This window comes from Sturnira hondurensis, unplaced genomic scaffold (assembly GCF_014824575.4).
Source record: "Sturnira hondurensis isolate 20B ecotype Veracruz unplaced genomic scaffold, ASM1482457v3 Scaffold0018728, whole genome shotgun sequence".
NCBI classification, from domain to species: Eukaryota; Metazoa; Chordata; class Mammalia; order Chiroptera; family Phyllostomidae; genus Sturnira; species Sturnira hondurensis.
In genome coordinates, this window is record NW_028091359.1 from 14,365,798 (window position 1) to 14,388,363 (window position 22,566).

The 22,566-nt window shown below is 43.4% G+C and overlaps 1 protein-coding gene and 1 pseudogene across 1 annotated transcript in view; one reads left to right on the forward strand and one right to left on the reverse strand.

The window, feature by feature from the left end:
- MYO1D (myosin ID) overlaps window positions 1–22,566 on the forward strand; it is a 327,535-nt gene that overhangs the window by 263,240 nt on the left and 41,729 nt on the right. The gene's annotated exons all lie outside the window — the stretch shown is intronic.
- LOC119003749 (coiled-coil domain-containing protein 28A-like) lies at window positions 14,047–15,885 on the reverse strand (annotated as a pseudogene).

Here is a 22,566-nt window from a genome sequence, read left to right on the forward strand (position 1 = left end):
TGATTGCTGTTTCACTTAACAATATGGAGCAAACATCCTGCAAATGTTGTCCCATGCCACTGAGTACTCTTTTCCAGAACAGCATTTTATACCTGATGGTATTTTATACTAAAAATAAACCAAAATGTATTTATTTTTATTGTTTAACTGTCAGCCTTTGTTGTTGGGCATCTAGAATGCTTCCAGTTTTCCGTGTTATAAACAATTCTGCAATAACTGTCCTTAGAGGGGTTATTTTTTCATATCCATGATTCTTTCCCTAGAAATTCCTGGAAATGGAATTGTGGGGTCAAAGGGTGTGCGTTTTTCAAGGTTTCTTCACCTATTTCTAGATTAGCTTCCTAGAGCTGCCATTTTACGCTCCCATCAACCCAGTACGAGTGTGGTTCATGCACCACATTACTCAGTCAGCCCTGGATTTACTTTGTCAATTAGACAGAGAAAAGACTTTGATAACCATTGTTTTCTTCTGTGTTTCTTAAGTGAAATTGAACCCTTTCTTCCATGATCTACTCGTCATCTGTCCATGGGTCGTGAATTGTTCATATCCTTTGCCTCTCTTTGTTATTTGATGCCTTCATCATTTGGTTACTGATGTGTAAGAGTTCTTTATGTGTTAGAACCATTAACCTCATATATGTCACAAATATTTTCCCAGTTCATATTTTTAAACTGCATTATTTTTTTCTACAGAAGTCAAATCTGCCTTTGCCTTTAGGTGTTACCTGAATGCTTTAAAAATTCATATAACCTGTCCAAAACTGCATAGTATTCACATATTGTCTTCTTATTCTGAAATGGTTTTGTCTTATAAATTTTAATAATTTGTCATCTTTAATCAGCCTTCTGTATTAAGACAGCTGCAGAATTGTGCAGGAGGTTTCATGGGGAAAGGAACTGGGAACAGGGGCACAGTCGGCCAAGAGGGCTGTGGTCCTGCTGATGAGCCTGACCCTTCTCTGCCCCCACAGTCCCGTTGCACAGCATTTGCCCATCACCAGCGAAACCTCTCATTACGGGCGGTGGTTCTCAGGGTGGTGAAGGCAGGGGAAGAACTGCTGGCTCCATTGAGAATCCCTGGTGGAGATTTAGAGGAAACGATATATTTACTAGAGGTTTGTGACCGGCGCTGGCAGGGTCAGCACCTCAATGGCTCTAGGCGTGACGAGCACAGTAACCCAGTGACTCTTGGGTTTTTATTTGGGTGACAGGTGAATCATGGTTCCATTAACCTAGACTGTAAAGACTGGCAGAGATGGAGCTGCAGAAAGGAGGAAGAAGCATGGAAGATGATGGAGACAGTTGAGGACTGACTCATTTTGAAAGGCCATAGGTCGGTCCAGGTTGAGAGATCCAGGCAGTGAGGACAGGTGTCTGGGGCGCGGAGGCTGGAAGCCAGCTGTCTGAAGGAAGCTGAAGCAGTAGGAGTGAAGGAAACAATCCATGTGTGGAGAATAACAGGAGAAACATGGCCAAGAAGGCACTCCGGGGAACACAGAAATTCTGGGCACTCTGGGGCGGCAGAGGGGTGTTGAAGAGAAAAAATAAGCAAAGGAACTAAGAAGAAATTGTCAAAGTAGAAGAACCGGAATACAGTGGTTCCAAGAGAAAGTGTCAAGGATAGAGATGATCTCTAGCATTGGAACTTTCTAGCATGATGCCCGGGTTCTTTGCTGTGGAAATCTGCCCCTTCTTTTCTGCTGCTGCTATATTCCTCTTTGTTTTTATATATCAGATCCATTCATAACTCTTTATACCACTTTCCCTGCCCACAGTGACTGTCCCCCGGCCCCACCTACTGAAGCACTCATCTTCCAAAAGCTATCTCAGGTGTCACCTTCTCTGTAAATGTAATTCTGTGCATCCCTCCCCAGAATTGTACCATTTATCCTTGGAGATCCCTCAGCACTCTAGTGCTTCCCTGCAGGTGAATGTATCACCTTGTGTAGTAGTTACGTACTTATTAGTGCTTTGCAGACATTTCTAAGAGAATTCCCTCAAGCGACAGAGAAGTAAACTCAGCGTTCACTGGGACCACGTCCTGGCATGTTTCTTTTAAAGCCTTGTGTTTATTTTAACAATTAATGCTATCCTTCATTCTGCCATTCTAAGTGTTGGTTCTAATGTCATTGAGTGGTAAAGGTTTCCAGTTACTTACCTAGAGTGAAGCTGATTCTCTAAGAATATGCTCAGTGTTTGCCCCATAGCTCACTTACTATAGCACACTGCTGAGCAGCCAAGGGAACTGAACTCTAGTTTAGGGAACTTAAGGTTACAGATGTATCTCTCACTGTATCAAGAGCACTGTGTCTTTACAAAAACTGTATCTTCTTTAATACCATATTCCCAGTGCCTGGCACAGTATCCAGTACGTAGAAGGCATGGGTATATACTTACCAAAGCAAAGAAAGGAGGGAGGGAGGGAGGGAGGGAGGGAGGGAGGGAGGGAGAGGATGGAAGAACAAATGAATAAATGGAAGGAAAGGAGGGAAGAAAGGGTAGGTGACAGATGGGAGGGAGGGGGTGGATGGGTGGATGGATTGTAAAGGTTAAAGCATAAGTAGTACAGAAGTAAAGGCAATGCATATAAACTACTCTCTTAAGAAGCTTAGCTGTAAGGTGTGACATCAGGAGGCAGTAGCTAGCAGGACACTGGCCTTATGGATGGTTTAATTTGGGGGCATTTTGCTGGTGGGGAGAAAAGAATGGGTGGTCATTGGGTCTTTTCTTTATTGGGGAAGACCTGAACATGCTTATAGGCTGAGGAAAAAACACACAGCTAGTGGAGGAGAGGGCAAAAATATTCATTCAGCTCACTCAGATGTGTATTGAGTACCAGCAATGTGCCAGGCACTGTAGCCAGGAGTGAGCGAGACAAAGTTTCTGTGCCAGGGCTTTTATCCTAGTGAGAATATGGGGTGGGGAGAGAGGAAGAGGAAGGATAATGGGCTCTCTTCCGAGAGGAGGTAGAACTGCGTGCTGATTGTTGCTTTCTTAGGAAGAGCAAAATGTTACAATGTTTGGCTTGGTCACACATAATAGTGGAGATGAGACTGTTGGAGAAAAACCCACGTGCATTCCAGTGCCTCCTGGGTATGGTCGTGTGTATGTGTCTCACTTGGAGGAGTAAGAGTGAGGCTGGATGTGTCCACTACGGATTTGCCAAAAACATTTCTCTGCGGTGATTCAGACAAGAGGCAAGGTGATGTATTCAGATATGGAAGTGGAACAAAGACAGAAAAAGATGTGGCTGAGTCTCTGTCTGGCCAGTCAGCCTAAGCTTTTCTGGTTTTTAGTAAGTGACTCATTTCCCGTTCATGTGGTTTCCCTAACATATTCTGCCTACGTAAGACTGGCTGTTACATACAAATGGAAATAATACGTGATCTGGGCATGGGCTGCATATTGATTTTTCATCTACTTCATAATTATATTAATGTTCACTCTGAACCCTATAGTTTCGACCATTTCACAGCCCCCTTCCCGGAAGTCATTTATTACCGGATATTGGCAGCTCCGCTCTGTGTTTAGTTACAGTGAATAAAATATTTTCAGTGTCAGAACTGCAGAAGATCTCATTTGTAACTCTATGTTAATTCTGTTTCACAGATATTATTAAGAAATGGCTGTGAACTGGAAAAGAGGGTATTTTTAAATTACTTTTACGATTTCTGTTTCTTTTACTGCAGACTATCCCCATATACTTTTTGGAAGTAGGTGTAGTCACAGGTGTGTTTTTTAATGACTTAGAAACCAAATCTACAAAGACTAAAAACATTGGACTCTGAGTCTGTGATCTGCTCGTTTTTAATGATGCAGTGTTAGGGGCTGGACTAATCCTCTGTGGTAGCTGGAACATTTTGCTTTAATCTTTGTAACAGGTTAGATCATAAGACAGTGAACACCAAAAAAAAAAAATCACAGCCCTGTACTAGTAAACTTTTTTTATATTGAATATTGCCTTAAATTAATCATTGCTGAAAGCTTGGAAAATCCTTTTCATGGTACTGGTAAAGAAACTTGACCTAACATTGATGCTTAGCTTTAAATTAAATTGTTTCTATTTAAGTATTTGCTATCATAGAATCCTGAGCTAGGCACATCTTTGTCAATTTGATACTTTTCCCAGGGTTTCTGCACTTTGCATTTGCACCTCAAAATACTCCTGTTAAGGTACATAATGGAATTAACAGTACACCTTGTTTGACAGGTGAGGAAAATGAGGCCTCTGAATTAAAGAGACTTGGCCCTGATCAGGTGTCTGAGTTGATTGAAGCCTTGTCCCATACACCAAAAGGCTGTGGGTTTGATTCCCAGTCAGGACACAGACCTAAGTTCAGTCCCCAGTTGGTGCGTGTATGGAAGGCAACCAACTGATGCTTCTATCTCTCCCCTTCCTCCTTCCTCTCTCTCTAACATCAATAAACATGTCCTTGGGTGAGGATTAATTAAAAAAGAGACAGAGAAACTTGCCCCAAGTTATACAGATAACAGACATCTGCATATGTATCACAAACCCTGCCACCAAAGAGTTTATAGTCTAAGGCAGAGGCAAATGAGCATTTATAGGAGTAAGCCTCACTCCCGTAAGCAGAAAGACATTTCCTTAACACGGCTACACACAGAGCTTCACAAAGTTGTAAGGAAGGTCAATGCTGTGCTCTTCCCGTGACCCCACTAATATTTTCAGTAGGGCTCACTACTCACTGCCCATCTTTAAATATTAGTGTTTATGGTCGTAGCAAACAGTTATGCCTTTTTGTGGAGAGTGCATGTGTGATGTGTACACATATAAATAAAAAGTGGTAACAACAAGTACAGCCCCCATTTGAGTCTCATTCAAAACAGCATCTTCCCACTGGCCCCGGAGAACAGATTTCTTTCTGAGATCCTCTTGTTGAGCTCAAACAGATCCTGCTCCAGTCCTAACCACTTCTCATTAGGCCCCATTCTCATTCCCCTCTTCTCCCAGTCATGCCTGGATGTTCTAGTGGACAGCCTTTTGGCCAGGGCCACATGTCCTCAGCTTAGGGCTCAGTAGGAGTCCCAGCAGTGATTGCTCTTTATCCACGGGGCAAACACACTAAGAGGAGCCTTTAAGCAGGGCCGTCCAAATACAGACTGCATGCCCCCATCACCAGAGATACACAAGCTGAGACCCAGGGATCACTTGGGATGCCCTAGAAGGTGCTGGCTGGTTGAAAAAGAGAATCGGGAAAGACTTCTCTCTCTTTTTTAAAAAGATTTTATTTATTTATTTTAGAGAGGGGAAGGGTAAGAGAAAGAGAGGGAAATATCACTGTGTGGGTTGCCTCTCACTCGCCCCTTACTGGGGACCTGGCCCGCAACCCAGGCATGTGCCCTGACTGAAAATCGAACTGGCTACCCTTTGGTTTGCAGCCCACGCTCAGTCCACTGAGCTACACCAGCCAGGACAGGAAAGACTTCTCTTGATCCAAGCCTCTATGAATTTAAGGCAGAAGAAGCAACCTTTATGCCTATGGACACAGGAGGCATGACCCAGTAACACCTATGCAGTGCAGAAAAGCACGGCATTCATTTAATTTACCTTATTGCTTTGAGCTACACATTCCTTAGCTGTAAAATTGGGATAAAAATACTTGCCTCGTGGGATTTTCATGTCGATTGATTTAAATCATGAAACAGAATGCAAAATGCCTGGTACAGTGTCTGTCAGGTGCCAAGTAACTGGAGGTTCTGGTAGAAGACTCACTTCATACCAGGTGCCACAACATGTGCAGCAAAGACTTGGTTGCTGCTGTGGGGAAGACGCATTCTTCCTTTGATGACGAGCTCAGCCTTCAGCAATGGGCCTCAGCGACAGTCTACATAATGCTAACAAAATAAGCAAATGTCGCTTTCAATTTGCATTTGGGCATTACTAATCTATAAACCTTAAGGTTTTATAGGATATGAACTATAGCGGAATTTGGAGTCCTTTCTTGGGGTCTCTCCTAAAAGGCAGGAGAACTCATTTATCTATGCGTGGAACTACAGAGATTTGGGGAAGCAATCAGTTCTCTTTAAACCGTATCCCTGACAGTTATCCTCAAAAATCCTTTGTCTGCTCCTCTAGGAAAAGTGCTGGGAAACAGCCAGCATGCAGGAATTCAAAAGACAACTGGTACAGAACAGAAATGTGTGCTAAAAATACTGAAAGCGACAAGGATTCATCTGCAAGCAGAATAGACTCTGTATGCCCCCTGCTCTGGACTTGCTCTGAGCTTGTGATGGTTCTGTGTTATTTGGGGATGACAGTAATTACAGAGCCAGAGTGCTCCTCAGCAGAGACAGACAGAGCTCCGAGCTGAGGGATGGTTTCCATGGCAATAGCATCAGCATCTGAATGTCTTCCTGTCACAACAAGTTGGTGATTTAATGAGTTCATTACTAAATTCCAAAGGAAAACCGAGCGTGGATGAGGTACTTACTGTTCAGCCCCCAAGTGCCTAAATCCGAAGTGGCCAGTCACTTGCATCAGTGCAGCGTCAGCATAGACACCTGCTCAGGGCCTGGACACAAGCAGCCTGGGGGCTCCAGGTGGCAGATCGGATGTGGGGGAGGGAATCCCCCCAATCTGCAGCCACATGGTCTGCAAAAGCCTCAGTGCCTGTCATTCTAGGAGTGTGAAAGAATCACATGAGTCTCTGTGATAAGCTTGCCCTAGTCAAACCTAATGGGATTCATAATAACAGCTGCCGAACCCAGATGTATCCCAGGTCCTTTAGGAAGAAAGCCTAGAAAATAGACTTTAAATTCTATTAGTGTATAAACAGAAGCAAAGGGGGAGCAGATGTCAACCTACTTGCATTCTTCCCTGTAGAGCAGAGGAATGCTTAATGTGGAACCAAAAAAGAATAATCTGGATACATTGAGAAAGCAGGGATGTCATTAATATGGGTGATTGCATATAAAATTTGAGCTGAAAGATAAGGTATCACAATAAAAGTATATCATAATTAACCTTCATACCTTGCTGCCATTGTTAATGAAAATCTCTGATCTGGCTAGCAGAGTAATATAGCCTTAGTCGGGTCAGTGAACTAGGGGCCAGGTAGGAGCAGAAGAATGGGATGGTCACGATTCCTCAGGAGTATCCCATTAGCTGGAAGTAGAGTGGTATTTCACTCCTCTCATATTCCTTTCCCCACCAGTTCAATAAATGCCTGTTCCCTCAAAGTGTTCGCAATCTAATAATGGAGACAAATTCAGAAAGAAGCATAATACAGGAAAAGAGTGTGTTCCTGTTTTTCCCCTCCTTGCTGGGCACTACTACCGAGTCATGTGCTTTACATACGTTTTTTCCTTCAGCCTTCTAGTAACCCTATGAGGTGGGTATTGCTCCCATTTTCCAGATGAGGAAACAGACCCAGGGATGCTGCGTGACTTACCCCAAGTGCCCGTGGCTAATAAGTCACAGAGTCAGGATTTCAGCTCAGTTCTCTCTGACTGCTTGGCCCCTGTTATTATGCCCTTTGCCTAAAAAGAAGTGCAAACTCAGAGCCACAGGTGCTCGGAAGGAAGAGGTGAGAAAGGAGGCAATACTTGATGGGACATTGGGAGGTGGGCACATTCCTCCCCTCCGTCCTACATTAAGCACTGATTCTGTGCAGGTACTGTGACACAGGTGGGCCAGGTCTGTGCCCGGTTACAAGGAAGAGAGGAAACGTAGAGATGGAAAAATCACAGAGAGCCAAAAATTCCCATTTTATCTTATATCAAATATTTTACCAGATTAACAGACAAGGTAGGAAATTTGACTAATTTGCAGATGCATGTATACAGGTGGTGCAAAAGTAGATTTACAGTTGTGAGTATGTGAAATATAGTTTATTCTTATATTATGATTTATTAATTATTGTATTCCATATGCACAACTGTAAACCTACCTTTGTCTCACCCTGTTTGTGTATGTGTGTATATACCAATAAAGCCCCTTTTTTATTACAAAATCTTTTATTACAAAATTATAAGCATGTATTTCTGTAACATAACAATATCACACTCAAGCACACCACATGACATTTTAGGTAAAATGTTCAAATTAAAACTATAAATTACTGCACCCATATTACTACCCTACCAACCACACTCAAGCAGGCATAACTTCTGCCAAGCCCTGTGTATGCTTAGAATAGCAGAGAAGGTTAACCGCATATGGGGGGTATGCACATGCCAGTGTTAACCCTTTCCTGTTTTAGTAAAAGTAAAGAAAAATAATTCTTGACTGATGGGACACCTGTGAAGCATATGCAGTCGAGTCTCCTTTTTCTATGTGAGAATGTACTGACTTTCAGGAACGACATCTGGCAGGTTTCCTGGGGTTGCTGAGAGCCACTAACCTTAACCAGTAGGACATGCTGGGGACAAGACAGGAGAAGCTTGCTGGTATTGCTAGGTGGACTGCCCAAGATGTGGCTGATAACAAAATTATTACCAACTCAATTGTCCTTGGTTCAGATATAAACTTTAAAATATAAGCCTTTAGAAAAGGAAAAGGAAAGCTGAACTGAAGAAAAGTGATTCTGTTTGTATAAAATTATTTGTGTGTTAAAGAACTTAGAAAAAAAGAGATTCAGTTCTATAGACTTACCGGGATGGCTTTGGAATATTAAAAGTTGCAAAGTTAAAAAAATCATTTCTTTTTTAAATACGTTTTATGAATTATGCTATTACAGTTGTTCCATTTCCCCCCCTTTATTCCCCTCCACCCCCCACACCTCCTCCCATCCACATTCCCCACCCTTTAGTTCATGTCCATGTGTTGTACATGTAAGTTCTTTGCCTTCTCCATTTCCAACACTATTCTTAACCTCGTCCTGTCAATTTTGTACATGCCATTTATGCTTCTTATTCCCTGTATCTTTTCCCCCATTCTTCCCCCTTTCTCTCCCCGCTGATAACCCTCTATGTGATCCCCAGTTCTGTGATTCTGTTCCTTTCAAGTTGTTTGCTTAGTTTTGGGGGTTTTTTTTAGGTTCAGTTGTTGATAGTTGTGAGTTTATTGTGATTTTACTGTTCATAGTTGTGATCTTCCTTTTCCTAGATAAGTCACTTTAACATTTCATATAATAATGGTTTGGTGATGATGAACTCCTTTAGCTTTACCTTGTCTGAGAAGCACTTTATCTGCCCTTCCATTGTAAATGGTAGTTTTGCTGTATAGAGTAATCTTGGATATAGATCCTTGCCTTTCATGACTTGCAATACTTCTTTCCAGCCCCTTCTTGCCTATAAAGTTTCTTTTGAGAAATCAGCTGACAGTCTGATGGGAACTCCTTTGTAGGTAACTCTTCTTTTCTCTTGTTGCTTTTAAGATTCTTTTCTTATCTTTAATCATGGGTAATGTAATTATGATGTGCCTTGGCGTGTGCTTCCTTGAGTCCAACTTCTTTGGGACTCTCTGAGTTTCCTGGACTTCCTAAAAGTCTATTTCCTTTGCCAGATTGGGGAAGTTTTCTTCCATCATTTTTTCAAATAAGTTTTCATTTTCTTGCTCTTTCTCTTCTACTTGTGGTACCCCTATGATTCAGATGTTGGAATGTTTAACAGTGTCCTAGAGGTTCCTAAGTCTCTCCTTGTTTTTTTGAATTTTTGTTTCTTCATTCTGTTCTGTTTGAATGTTTGTCTTCCTTCTGGTCCAAACCATTGATTTGAGTCCCGGCTCCATTCCCATCACCATTGGTTCCCTATACATTTTCCTTTACTTCATTTTTCATAGCTTTCACTTTTTTCTCTGTTTTTTGACCATCCTCAAACAATTCTGTGTGCATCCTGATTATCAATGTTTTGAACTGTGCATTTGATAGGTTGGGTATCTCTTTGTCACTAACTTGTATTTCTTCTGGAGCTTTGATTCAGTCTTTCATTTGGACCTTTTTTTTTCCTCAGTACACCTCTTATGTAGTGAGGGATGGAGCCTTAGGTATTCACCAGGGCGGGGCAACCTAGGTCTCTGCAATGTGACACTGTCTGTGGGGAAGGGATCCAAAAGGGAACAGTGCTGCTTGCTCAGCTCTCTACTGTCTTTCAGTCACTCCCCCCACTACCCAGAAGCAAATTGGGCTCTCCTGGTGCTGATTGGAGGGTGGGTGGGCTTGTGTACCTTCTAGGACCCTGTGGGCCACTCCAAGTAACTCTCCTGTGAGGCTGGGAGTTTCTCCCACTGCCTGAACCCCACAGGTGTTTCAGTCAGTAGTTTGAGGCTTTATTTCCCTGTTCTGGAACTCTGGGTTGTGCGGTCTGTCTTGCTCCCCAGTTACTCCTCCTGGTTTATCTGCATGTGACTATAGGACCCCTGCTCTGCCAGATGTTGCCTGATCCTCCAGCAGCTGCCTTGCTGCAAGTCCTCTCTCCCAGCTGCCTGTCTCTGCCCCTCCTACTGGTCTGGATGAATGTCTCTTCTTCAGCTCCATGGTTGTCGGACTTCCATACAGTTCAGTTTTTGTCAGTTCTGGTTGTTTTTTGTTTTTAAATTTGTTGTTGTTCTTCTTTTGGTGGCACAAGGAGGCACAGTGTGTCTACCTATGCCTACATCTTGGTCAAAAGTAAAAAAATAATCTTTTCATTGACTCGTATATATTTTGAATAGTTCCAGTTTGGTGGTTTTTTTAAAGATTTTATTTATTTGTCTTTAGAGGGGAAAGGAAGGAGAGAAGGAGAGATACATCAATGTATGGTTGCCTCCCATGAGTCCCCCACTGGGAACTGGCCCAAAACCCAGGCATGTGCCCTAATTGGGAATCGAACCTCGATCGTGTGGTTTGCAGGCCTGCGCTCAATCCACTGAGCTACACCGCCAGGGCTGGGTTTTTGTTTTTTTTTTAAGCCAGTGTCCTGTTAAAAATAAGCAAGCCTTACTGCTTTACTGCACATAAGATTATCTACTCAAGATGTACCAAGGCCACCTCTTAGGCTACAACAGCCTCTCCAGGGCACCACCTCACGAGGGACCCCTCACCTAGACTGTATGAAAGGCACTCCTGGAGCTGTGTGACGGGGCAGCCCTCATGTTTAAAATAACTCTTACCTAGTAAGCAAACACAGGATTATATTCATTGAAGTGGAGCTAAAGCTCCCCAAATTCAGTTTCCTCCTCCCCAAATCATACAGCCCTGCCTCGGGTACCCTGGGTTAGGGCACTTGCTGTTTCTGAGGGTCACAGAGCAGTTCACTGGCCTTATCTCTGACTTGCTGATGCCATGGGGGATATTTAGAAAGCAGTCATTCCTTCTTGCCCTCACAGTTGGCTTTCTTTGAGCGTTACCTCCTACAGGGTTTGCGAATGCATTTCCCATATGCTGCGAGGTGTAAACATCATGCTGTTCTGCTCCTCAGATGTCTCTTCCTATTAAGTACACATGTCTGAACATGTGCATCAGTAAAGTGTTAATAAACTGACAGGGCCACAACGGACATAGGGCTTGACCGGTGTCACAAGAGAGACAGTGTGCCTGTCCTCCGTGTCACCCTGTGAGAAGCAGACAGTGGGGCAGATCTGCACATGTATGCACCTAAGATAAGGCCCAGACCAGTCCTGCCAGGCTCCCAGGCCTCAGAGAAGCAGAGAAGTTCTTTAGTCTCGAGAGCAAAAGGAAAAATCATTTCTTTTCCCTAGGGGAGATTTTACTGTACTGCCGACACCATGAGAGTTGTTCTCTCTAGGGCCAGGGTGATTTAGCATGGGCACATCTTACGCTTGCACACTCTTCTAGGTGCTGAGCATAGAAAGGTGAATAACACGAGGTGGACAGACAAATGCCATAGAGAGTGGTAAGTGTGGTGATAGAAGGGGGTGGCTGTGGGAGCTCACAGGAGGAACAGCTGGCCCGGTGGGAAGGGCAGGGCTGTCCTCAAGGCCTGTAGGGGAAGCTTCCCAGAGGAGATACGGCGGAGGAGACCAAAGGGGAGTCCAGTGATGAAAAGGGGCCAAGTCCCAGAAAGCTTCAGGTGCCGGGTAGATGATAACAGTGTGCCCAAGTGCAGGGTATCTGCCACATGCCAGGAACTGTCCTGCGACTTTGTACACGCAGGTTCTCTCTTATCCTCCTGCACATTCTCCTGGAACTGATACTGGGCCGAGGACTGTCTGATTGTGTAGACTATCTGTATATAAAGAGTTTATTGAGATGTAATTCATATACCATACAATTTGTCCATGAAAATCATATAGTTCAGTGGTTTTGGGTATGTTCAGAGTTGTGTGATTGTTACCACAATCAACCTGAAACATTTTTGTCACCCCAAATAAAAACCCCATTCCCCCATTCCCTTTGGCAGTCAGCCCCTCTCCATTCCCCATAAACTCCTCAACTACTGATCTAGTTTCCATCACTATACATTTGCCTGTTCTGGGCAATTCACATAACAGAGTCAGGTAACATGTGGTCCTCTGTGCGTGGCTTCTTTCACTTAGCTTAACATTTTCTCAGGGTGCGTCTGGGTTGTGGCATGCGTCTGTAATTCTTTCCTTTCTATTGCCAAATGATACTCTGCTATGTTAGTATATGCAGCATTTTGTTGACCTGTTTGTCAGCGGACGGGCCTTTGGGTTGTTTCTGCTCTTTGGCTATTGCGAGTAAGTCAGTGAAGGTTCACGTGTAAGCTTTATGAGGACCTGTCCTCATTCTTCTAGGGTCTGCGCTTATGTCTAGGCGCAAAATTATGGCTCCTGTGGTAATTCCGTGTCTGACTTGTGAGGAACTGCCAGATTATTTTCCAAAGCGGGGCCACCGTGTTGCCTTTCCACCAGCAGTTATGAGGCTCCAACTCCTCTGTTCCCTCCAACAGTTGTTGTTGCTTGTCTTTCTGGCTGTAGCCATTTTAGTTGGTGTGAAGTGGTATCTCATGGTGATTTTGATTTTCCTTTCCCTTCTGACTGACGATGTAGAGCATCTTTTCATGTGCTTATTGGCTATTTTTATATCTTCTTTAAAGAAATGTCTACTTGCATCCTTTACCAGTTTTTTAATTGTATCATCTTTTCATTATTGAGTTCTAAGTGTTTTTTGTATATTCTAGTGACATGTTCCTTATCAGATGTGTGATTTGCAAGTATTTTTCCCATTCGGTGGCTTTTCTTTTTACTTTCTTGATGGGGTTCTTTGGAGAACAAAAGTTTTTAATTTTGCCCTGGCCAGTAGCTCAGTTGTTAACAGCATTATCCTGATGCACCGAGGTTTCAGGTTCAATTTCTGGTCAGGGCACATAGAAGAATCAACCAATGAATGCATAAATAAGTGGAACAACAGATTGATATTTCTCACTCTTTCTCTCTCTTTCCCTCTTTCTCTCTCTAAAATCAATAAATTTTTTCTAAGTTTCTAATTCTGAAAGTCCAATTTATCTGCTCTGTTTTTCCTTTGTTTCTTGTGCTTTGGTTTAGAGATTATATTTTAACCAATTATCATGTGAAGATCCTGGAAGTTATAGGTAGTCACTGAAGGACTTCAATTTATAGAATGACTTAAGATTTGCATGCTTTAAAAAATTAAACTAACACATGGGTAGACTGATAATGGCTCCCAAAGATAGGTCCATATTCTAATCCCCAGAGCCAGTGAATCTTACTTATTTGGAGAAAAGGTCTTTGTGGATATGATTAAATTAAGGTTCTAGCAATTAGGAGATTCTCCTGGATTATCCAGGTGAGTCCTAGATGCCACCACACGTGTGCTTGTAAGAGAAAGGCAGAGGGACATTTGACGCACACAGAGAAGGCGATGGAGGGAGTGGTTGGAGGAATGCAGCCACCAGAACTGGAAGAGGCGAGGAATCTCAGAGCGTCTGGAGGAGTGTGGCCTTTGCAGCATCTTGATTTCAGTCTTCTGACATCAGAACTGTAAGATAATAAGCTTCCATTGTTCTAAGCCACCAAGTTTGTGATAATTTGTTACAGCAGCCACAAGAAACTGTATACTAATACAGTATGGTTCCTTCAAAAATTCTTTTTTAAAAAATCAAATAGCCGAAAAGTTTAAAATGAAAAGATAACTAAACAACACACTTATGCTGCTTTTTAAAAAATTTATTGTGTTTAGATGTCTATTCACCTTTGACTATAAGGGATGATAGTTTATTTAGCTGCCGTTGGTTACTCCCCCCTGCAGTTACTATTATCTTTTTCATTATCCATGGTTTACTGTCGTTTGAAATAATCACTTAATGAAAAACAGCAAATGGCACAAATACCCCTATAACATTTAGTGATCACTGGCCATTGGAAAACACCCCTGTGTGTGTACTGGCTGTCCAGCGTAAACTGGCGCTGGGCTGCCGCAAAGAGCCTGCACATCACCAACCTGGGATCAAAGGTGGAGTACGATCGGTGCACTCAGGAAGGGTAAGGCCCTCAGCCCTATCAACAGCACTTAGCACAGTGCTTTTCAAGTATAGCCCCAGAAGGCAACAACAACAATCATAGCAGCCCAGCCTCCGCATCACTCGTCCTGATGAAGCCTTCACAAGGCCCCGGCCTCCGGTTGCAGTGAATCACAGCAAATAGGTTTAGCAAAAGCAGTTACATGAAAACAATCATTGCACTCACACTTCAATTACTGTAAGTCCTTATTGTGGAAGAGGACTCTGCTCCTGCATTCAGCTGCAAAAGTAAGGAATGCTGCTTGCCTTCAAACCACAAGAAAGCAACTGCATTGCATTGTAGCTGGCAGAAGTGTTTGGAACGTCTTGTGCATCTGCCAAACGGAGTTTTTGTGTGGAAGAAGTCAGTTCTCCCAAATCAGACAGAAGCCTATCCAGATTAGAGTCACTGGCTGTTTTCCTCTCATCCTCAGGAAGTTCCTCTAACTAACTCCCCATAGAGCTCCAAATTGAAGCGAGCTAATTTCTCCTGTGTTCCCTGAACACAGTCCATCTGTTCAATGGAACATTCATTACCAAATCCTTGAAGTTTTCCAGAGTGGAAATCATTCAAAAGGCTGAGAAGCCCCTTCTCCGTCTCCTAAACATCTGAGACACCAGGGAGAAAGGAATGCTGAATCGGAGTGGGCCGAGCACCTTTTCCTTCTCCACCCTGAAGTTTCATCTTTTCTTTCATCACTCTTTTGAACTTCGGTCGCTGTGAAGCTGACTGTGACACAGGGTTTGAAGCCCTGTGCTTTTACTAACTGGAATGGCATTTTGGGGGCATTAGCAACCGGAGTACAATGGGCACAAAAAACTTCTCTTCACTTTTTGCTCCTCCATTGTTTCATGTTCCTTATTGCACCAAGGACTGGGCCACCTTCTTATGACCCGAGGAATGAGGGCAGCCATAATGCCTTCGGAGCCTCCGAAGCCAGAAGCCACCTCCATGGTGCAGCTTGAGCGGGGTCACATCCCAGACATGCACTGCCACACGTCCCTATGTTGCCCTACTGTTGGTTACTTTTACAACTCAAAAGACCCCATCATCAGGTCTGAGGTGATGTCTATTTTAAGATGCATTATTATTTTATTCTCCACTAAGGAAATACAATACTGCCAATTATACTTTGAAGGTATCATCAAGAGCAAGGAGAATCCTAGTTTCAAAGATATTAAAGGCTGAAAAAAAACATGAACCTTAGAATCAGTGAAATACAAAAAAAAAAAAAAATGCTCTAGCAACTTCAGACAGCATCTCTTAACTCACCATTAAGTAGAATAAAGATATATAAGGGCCCCCGCTTGAACTTTTGACAACTGTAGCTTTACTTTTACATTGTTAATATTTATTTTGTTTTATACTTTGATGAGTGACTCTGTATCAGAAATTCACAACTAGCATTTATGTTACTATAATCTTATAAACTTTGTCTCCTTCAGCACCAACAATACAGGAGGATTCCATTTTCTTTTCTGTGGATTCATTGCTCTCTCTGTGGGCCCCTTTGAGGGCCGTCTGTTATAGGCACTCAGCTCTTCCACTGTGGCACAAGAGCACCCACAGACAATATGTAAATAAGTGCATATGGCCATGTTCCAGTTAAACTTTCCAGACTCAGGCTGTAAACTGGATTTGGCCTGTGGGCCTTAGTTTCCCATCCCTTGATCTAGAAGAAGAAATTCTGACCCTCATATCTTGGAATACAGTCAAGATTTTGATCTGAGAGGTTTTGAATTATCCAAATTTAAATGACTGCAGCATGCCTGGGTCGCACAAGATAATTTAAACACCTGAAAGTCTGAAATTCTTTTTTTAATATATTTTATTGATTATACCATTACAGTTGTTCTATTTCCCCCTTCATTCCCCTCCACCCTGCACACCCCTCCCCCACCCTTCCCCCCTTTAGTTTATGTCCACGTTTCTCAAGTTCTTTAGATTCTATATTTCCTATACTATTCTTGCCCTCCCCCCTGTCTATTTTCTACCTACTGTCTATGCTACTTATTCTCTGTACCTACTCCCCCCTTCTCCTCCTCCCACTCCCCTGTTGCTAACCCTCCATGTGTTCTTCATTTCTATGGTTCCACTCCTGATCTAGCTGTCCTCTTGGTTTGCTTTTGTTTTAGGTGTGGTTGTTAGTAACTGTGAGTTTGCTGTCCTTTCACTGTTGATATTTTTATCTTCTTTTTCTTAGATAAGTCCCTTTAACATTTCATATAATAAGGGCTTGGTGATGATGAACTCCTTGAATTTGATCTTATCTGAGAAGCACTTTATCTGCCCTTCCATTCTAAATGAAAGCTTTGCTGGATAGAGCAGTCTTGGATGTAGGTCTTTGGATTTCATGACTTGGAATACTTCCTTCCAGCTCCTTCTTGCCTGTAAGGTCTCTTTTGAGAAATCCGCTGACAGTCTGATGGGAACTCCTTTGTAGGTGACTGTCCCCTAAGTCTTGCTGCTTCCAGGATTCTCTCCTTCATTTTAATCTTGGCTAATGTAATTATGATGTGCCTTGGTGTGTTCCTTCTTGGGCCCAACTTCTTTGGGACTCTCTGAGCTTCCCAGATTTCCTGGAAGTCTATTTCCTTTGCCAGACTGGGGAAGTTCTCCTGTATTATTTGTTCAAATAAATTTTCCACTCATGGCTGTTTCTTTTCCCCTCTGGTACCCCTATAATCCGGATGTTGGAACGTTTAAAGATGTCCTGGAGGTTCCTAAGCCTCTCCTCATTTTTTTGAATTCTTGTAACTTCACTTTTCCCTGTTTGGGCATTTCTTTCTTCCTTCTGGTCCACCCCCTTGGTTTGAGTCCCTATTTCCTTTCCATCACTATTGGTTTCCTGTGCATTTCCCTTCATTTCAATTAGTTTAGCCTTCATATGTTCCTCTAATTTGTGACTATAATCAACCAGTTCTGTGAGCATCCTGATTACCAGTGCCTTGAATTGTGCATCTGAGAGGTTCGCTATTTCCTGGTCACTTAGAGTTATCGGCTCTGGGGCTTTGAGTTCTTCTTGAGCCATATTTTGGACTGTTCGTGCCTGTTACGTATGAGTAGCAGAGCCCTGGGTGTTCACCAGGGCCCTGCGACCCAGTCACTGGGTTGTGACACTCTATGTGGGGGCGGGGCCAACAGAAAGCAATGGCGGGCACCCTTTGCTTCCTCCCGCTGCCACCACAGGCTGCGAGATTCGTCCCTCTGCACGTGAATGGGCCTCAAGATTCGTCACACTGCTCTCGAATGTGTGACCGCGGTCAGCCGCTGCTGGGTTCGTTGCTGGGGGCTGCGCAGTCCGTCTCACTTCTCACTCTTGCCTTTCAGAGCCCTCACTGGGTCCGCCCAATGCTACCCCGATGCCTGGGCGCCTGGGATCGGGGGATCTTTCCTGCCCAACCCTGCTCCACTGCTGGCCCCGCCCCTCTTACCCGTCTGGTAGAACGGTTCGTTGTTGTTGGACTTCCATATAGTTCAATTTTCTGTTCTTTGGCTGCGTCTTTGTTGTCCAAACCTTTGTTGTATTCAAACTTGGTTGTGAGAGAAGGCACAGTGTTTCCACCTACGCCTCCATCTTGGCGGAAGTTCCTGAAATTCTTGAGATGTGGTTAATTCGGATTGTTTTAGGACCCCAGGAGGAAACAAAATCTGCTAAAGTTGCGCTTGTGTGCGTTTCTCCAGTCCTTGGGTAAATCAAGTCAGGCAGAACAGAAAAACGTCTTTCATCCAGGCGCACATTGCTGGGTCAGAGGTGGCCTTTCAACTCCAAAACTAGAACTTTTCCCAACCTCCACTTCCTGCCGACAAGAAGTGTGACCCCCCCTTCAATTTCTAACTGTGAAAGGATGCGATTCACAGGACTTTTTTTCAGACCACTAAAATGAAATCCTGGGTAATGAAGCTTAAAGGAGTCAGCGACAATTGTTGGAATGTTGCCAGTGTTTAAGAGTGTCAAGTGGAAAATTCTATAGCTCGGATGCAGATCAGATTGATCAGATTCCAAGAAACAATTCAAACTGTAGAATGAAATGCATACTGAGTAATGTTTTCTTATCCTGTCATTTCTTTCCAACTCAAATGGAATTCTGAGAATAATAATTCTAATGTAATTCTAATAAATTAGAATTGCCTTTAAAAACTATCCACTTGAAAGTCTAGGAAATTAAGCCAGCACATAAGATTCATCACTCATTCAACCCAAACAGCCATATTATGGTTCATTTTAGTATCTAAACCAGTAAGAACCCACTCCCTTTGTTTAGCCATAATAATAAAAGTCCCTTTAGAGTTTTAAATAACCTGACACAGTAGGATCTTCTTTTGTTTTCCCTCATCCAGTTGTGACTGGTGATTTCTTGCTGGCTTGCCTTCTTCCAGACCTCAAAAATGACAGAACCAGAGCCTGTAGCCTGAGAGGCCCACAGCTCTGCTCTGCTCCCCTCTGTCTCACTGTGTTCGGCCTCTCATGTCTTCGAGTACAGACACTTGCCTCAGGAAGAGAATTAAGTACGAAAAAGAAATTTGCCCTTCTCCCTCGAGTTGCTACAGTCTTATTTCTGCAGGGAGAACACTCTGAGGGGAGATATCACCTAATTGTCACTCTGTTTTATAGAAATATTATACAAATGCAAGGTAATGTTTCTCTTCAGAGAGACTGAAATCTTTGTTTCAGAAAGTACATTTGTAAATTATGTACTTGTTTTAGTATATGCTTTGCAACAAATGCTATGTGCTAGGTCATAAAGAGAAAATTTAGTCACTGATTATACGTAAATGAGCAAAAGATGCTAAATTTTCAGTTTTCTGCTTTAGAATGACATTTTCGGGTAAGCTAGAAGTGCGGTCCTATTTTCCTAAAAGTATTCCATTCTCTTCTAACACTGCTTATGGACTGAACTCCAAATTTAATAAGACAGAAAAGAGCCTTTGATGGAAATAATGTACATGCCTGATTCAGTGGGGAACACCCCCTCTGTGTAAAATCCTCAGGCACGCAGCGAATGTCTCCTGTTACTTTGCAAAGACTAACGAATCACAAATGGCTGCCGGATACAGCTGTGTGGACTTAGCAGAATGATTTTCATTTTTCTGGAGAACAAAACATTCGTGTGTTCGCTTCCCATTCATTCTCTGTCTGTGGCTGGGCACAGGGACTGACAAGGATGACACCTGTGGTTCCCTGTTGACTGAAGCACGGCAGCTGAGGGCTCAGGGAGCTGCCCGTATTCCACTCTCAGGCCCGTTTCTTCGTGCGGCCCTCCAGCTGGCTGCACAGTCCCAAAACATATGCCCATATCCACGGAGCGGGAGAGAGGAGGGAGAGGAGGGAGAGGAGGGAGGGTTTGGGCAGGAATGAAAGCCCCTCCCCAAAACGAGGAGTTCTTTTCACCCTAGCAGTTGTTAGTGGAGCATCAGGAGAAGCCTCCTCCACCTTCTTCAGCTGTTTGTTTCGCCCTTTGCAACAGATCATCATGGACTCACAGATAAGCATCTAGATGCCATTCCAGTTTCGGATTTAAACTTCCCATACAGAGCTCTTCTTCCTGAGAAACAGACTGTTCACTGTTTACATTGGCCGTCACATTACCTTGGCCAGGGATGGTCTTCGTTAAAAACAAAGTTATTGGTTATTTTGTAATTATTAAAATAATGCATGCTCATGGGGACATTTTGGAAAACAGAAAAGTCTAAAAACAAATTATGATGTCTTAGAATTTTGTCATGTAGAAATAACCTCTGCTCCTGCTTATCCATGATGTTGGAACAGAAATCAAGTGTCATACTTGGTTTTCTCATCGAATCTACTTTCTCATCGAATCTACTGTGAGTGATTGCCCATAACCACAAATCTTTATGCAGTCACTTAAAAATGTCATGTTTGTTGGGCATTTTTGTAGCTTTCAGGTTTTTTATTGTAATTTGCACTGTAATAAGCATCCTGTAATAAATATTTGTTGGCATTTCAGATTTTTTTCTTAGGATAAACTTTGAATAGGGAAGGGTGAAGAGGAAAGAGTTGTGTAGCAAACAGAAGAGCAATTGTAAAAGCCAGGAGGTTAACAGGAAGCATGGCACATGGAGGAACTGAAAATAGTTGAGTGGGGCTGGAGCTGAGCGGCTTGGGGGGAACGTTGGGGGATGGAGAAGCAGGAACTGGAGAGGTAAGCAGGTCACAGAGATGCCACAAAGAATTCAGACTTTGTCCTGAGGGCAGTGAGGAACTAAAGGAGGGTTTCGGTCAGATCAGACCTGTAAGTTACACATTCCTATTTTCTAAGATCTTCGTGGTTGCAGCTTGAAGAGTGGGTGGGAGGCAAGGAGACCAGAGAGGAGGCTGTCACAGTGATTGAGGGGAGGTGTTGTGGGAGTCTGGACATGGAGGTGGCTGTAGGGATGGAAGGAGAGAAGGCAGATTTGGGAGAGACTGAGAGGTGACATCCACAGGACTTACTGTGGACTGCTGCCAGGTGAGGACGACCTGCAGGCTTCTGGCTCGAGCAGTCGGATGGGTGGTTAGACAGTAAACCCAACTGCCCCCTACCCAAATGGAGATGTCCAGGAGTCATTTGAATCTAAGGTTTGGCCTTCAAATGGACTAGAGGTACAGATTTGGGAGTTATCGGCATATAGAGATTAGTTGAAGTCATGGAGGTAGATGGAAGAGGAAAGGACAATAAGAATGGTTAAAAAGTAGGAAGGCAAGAACTTGCTGTACCATGGAAGACACAGGAGAGAGTGTTCTAAGGCCACGTCAGGTGCTGTCGGCAGGTCAGGGAGCAAGAACCAAGGCAGAACACCAACTATGGACTGAACTCAGTGACTTGGAAAACCCAGGGAAGCAAGGTGCAATAGTGAAGTCTGGCTTCTTAAAGAGGGTAGCTCTCATTCGTTTTGTAACCACCAAGCAAAACAACCTTAGTGTAGATTAAGCTAAGTGAAATTGTTTTACCCCCCGCAGTGGGAGTGGAGGGCCTCCGCTCTGCTCGGGCAAAATGGGCATATTAATCTAGGCACCTTTACAAGCTTAGTGAGATAGTCTACCTAATGTTGGCTATCATCAATTTTGAATACCCACCATGTATGCTTCTTAGATTAATTCAGATATCCCACTTATGGGAACTTCTTTGAAGGCCATGGGCCACTATAAGACGTTGGCACTACGCTGTTTCATCTACCACAATCTCTTAATTTCTCAATCCACATCATTCTGTAGTCCCTGTCTGGAGCAGATACAAACTTATGTAGAGGTTCAAAAGAAGGCAGATCGTATCTAGTTGAAAGATAGAGAAAGGTGAAGGTCAAAGAAAGATTCACAGAGGGATTTGCATTTTTATCACTCCTTTGTCTCTGACGCGTGTGTTGTCTCTGACGCATGTTTCTGAGAACTGACCTGTCACCACTCGAACTGGAGGTCCTCCGTGGAATTCCCAGGGGCCATGTTGGAACCAGGGATGGTGCGGGGCAGGGCCTGGAGAGCATTGTTATCCCGTGGGAGCCCCGAGGGTCAGGCGCCCCTCCACAGTAGATCCGAGCTTGTGGTATAGTCTGGAGCCGGATAATGACGGCCATGAAGACCAAGTTTATGCTTCAAGTGCAGTGACCTCTAAGATAGTACCATTTTGCGATTCCTGATACTACTATGGAAACATGACTTTTCCCTGTTCAGTAAACAAATTATTAAAAATAACAACTGGGGCTTCATACTTTAGAAGCTTACATGTTTTGTCTGCACATTTCAGCATGATTGTCACGTCTGTTTTGAATTCACCTCCTTTGCTGATCATGCATGTCAGGTGCCGGGACAATCTAGCCAAACCTCCGTGGAGCGCTTCCCCTGGTGCTCGTCATCACGCGTGCACTCGGCCTTTTTGTGTGATCAGCACAGAAGGTGGTACATGCTGAGCCAGGTCTAGAAAATTGAGGATTATGCTTCTAAATGCTGAGCTGATCCCCTCCCCACTTTTTTTCCCCCCCAGGAAAAACAATGACCTTCGTGGTCTTTTTTTTTTCCCAACAACATTCTTGTTTGCCCTCATTGAGATTATTTAGTTTGCAAAATAAGATCACCGTATAGTCAGAACTCTTTCAGATAAAGTGACTGGATTAAACCCGAAATTGAATATCCTGGAAAGAGCTTACAGGCTTGTCCAGCCCTGGAGACGTCACAGGCTGTATTTTGTTTT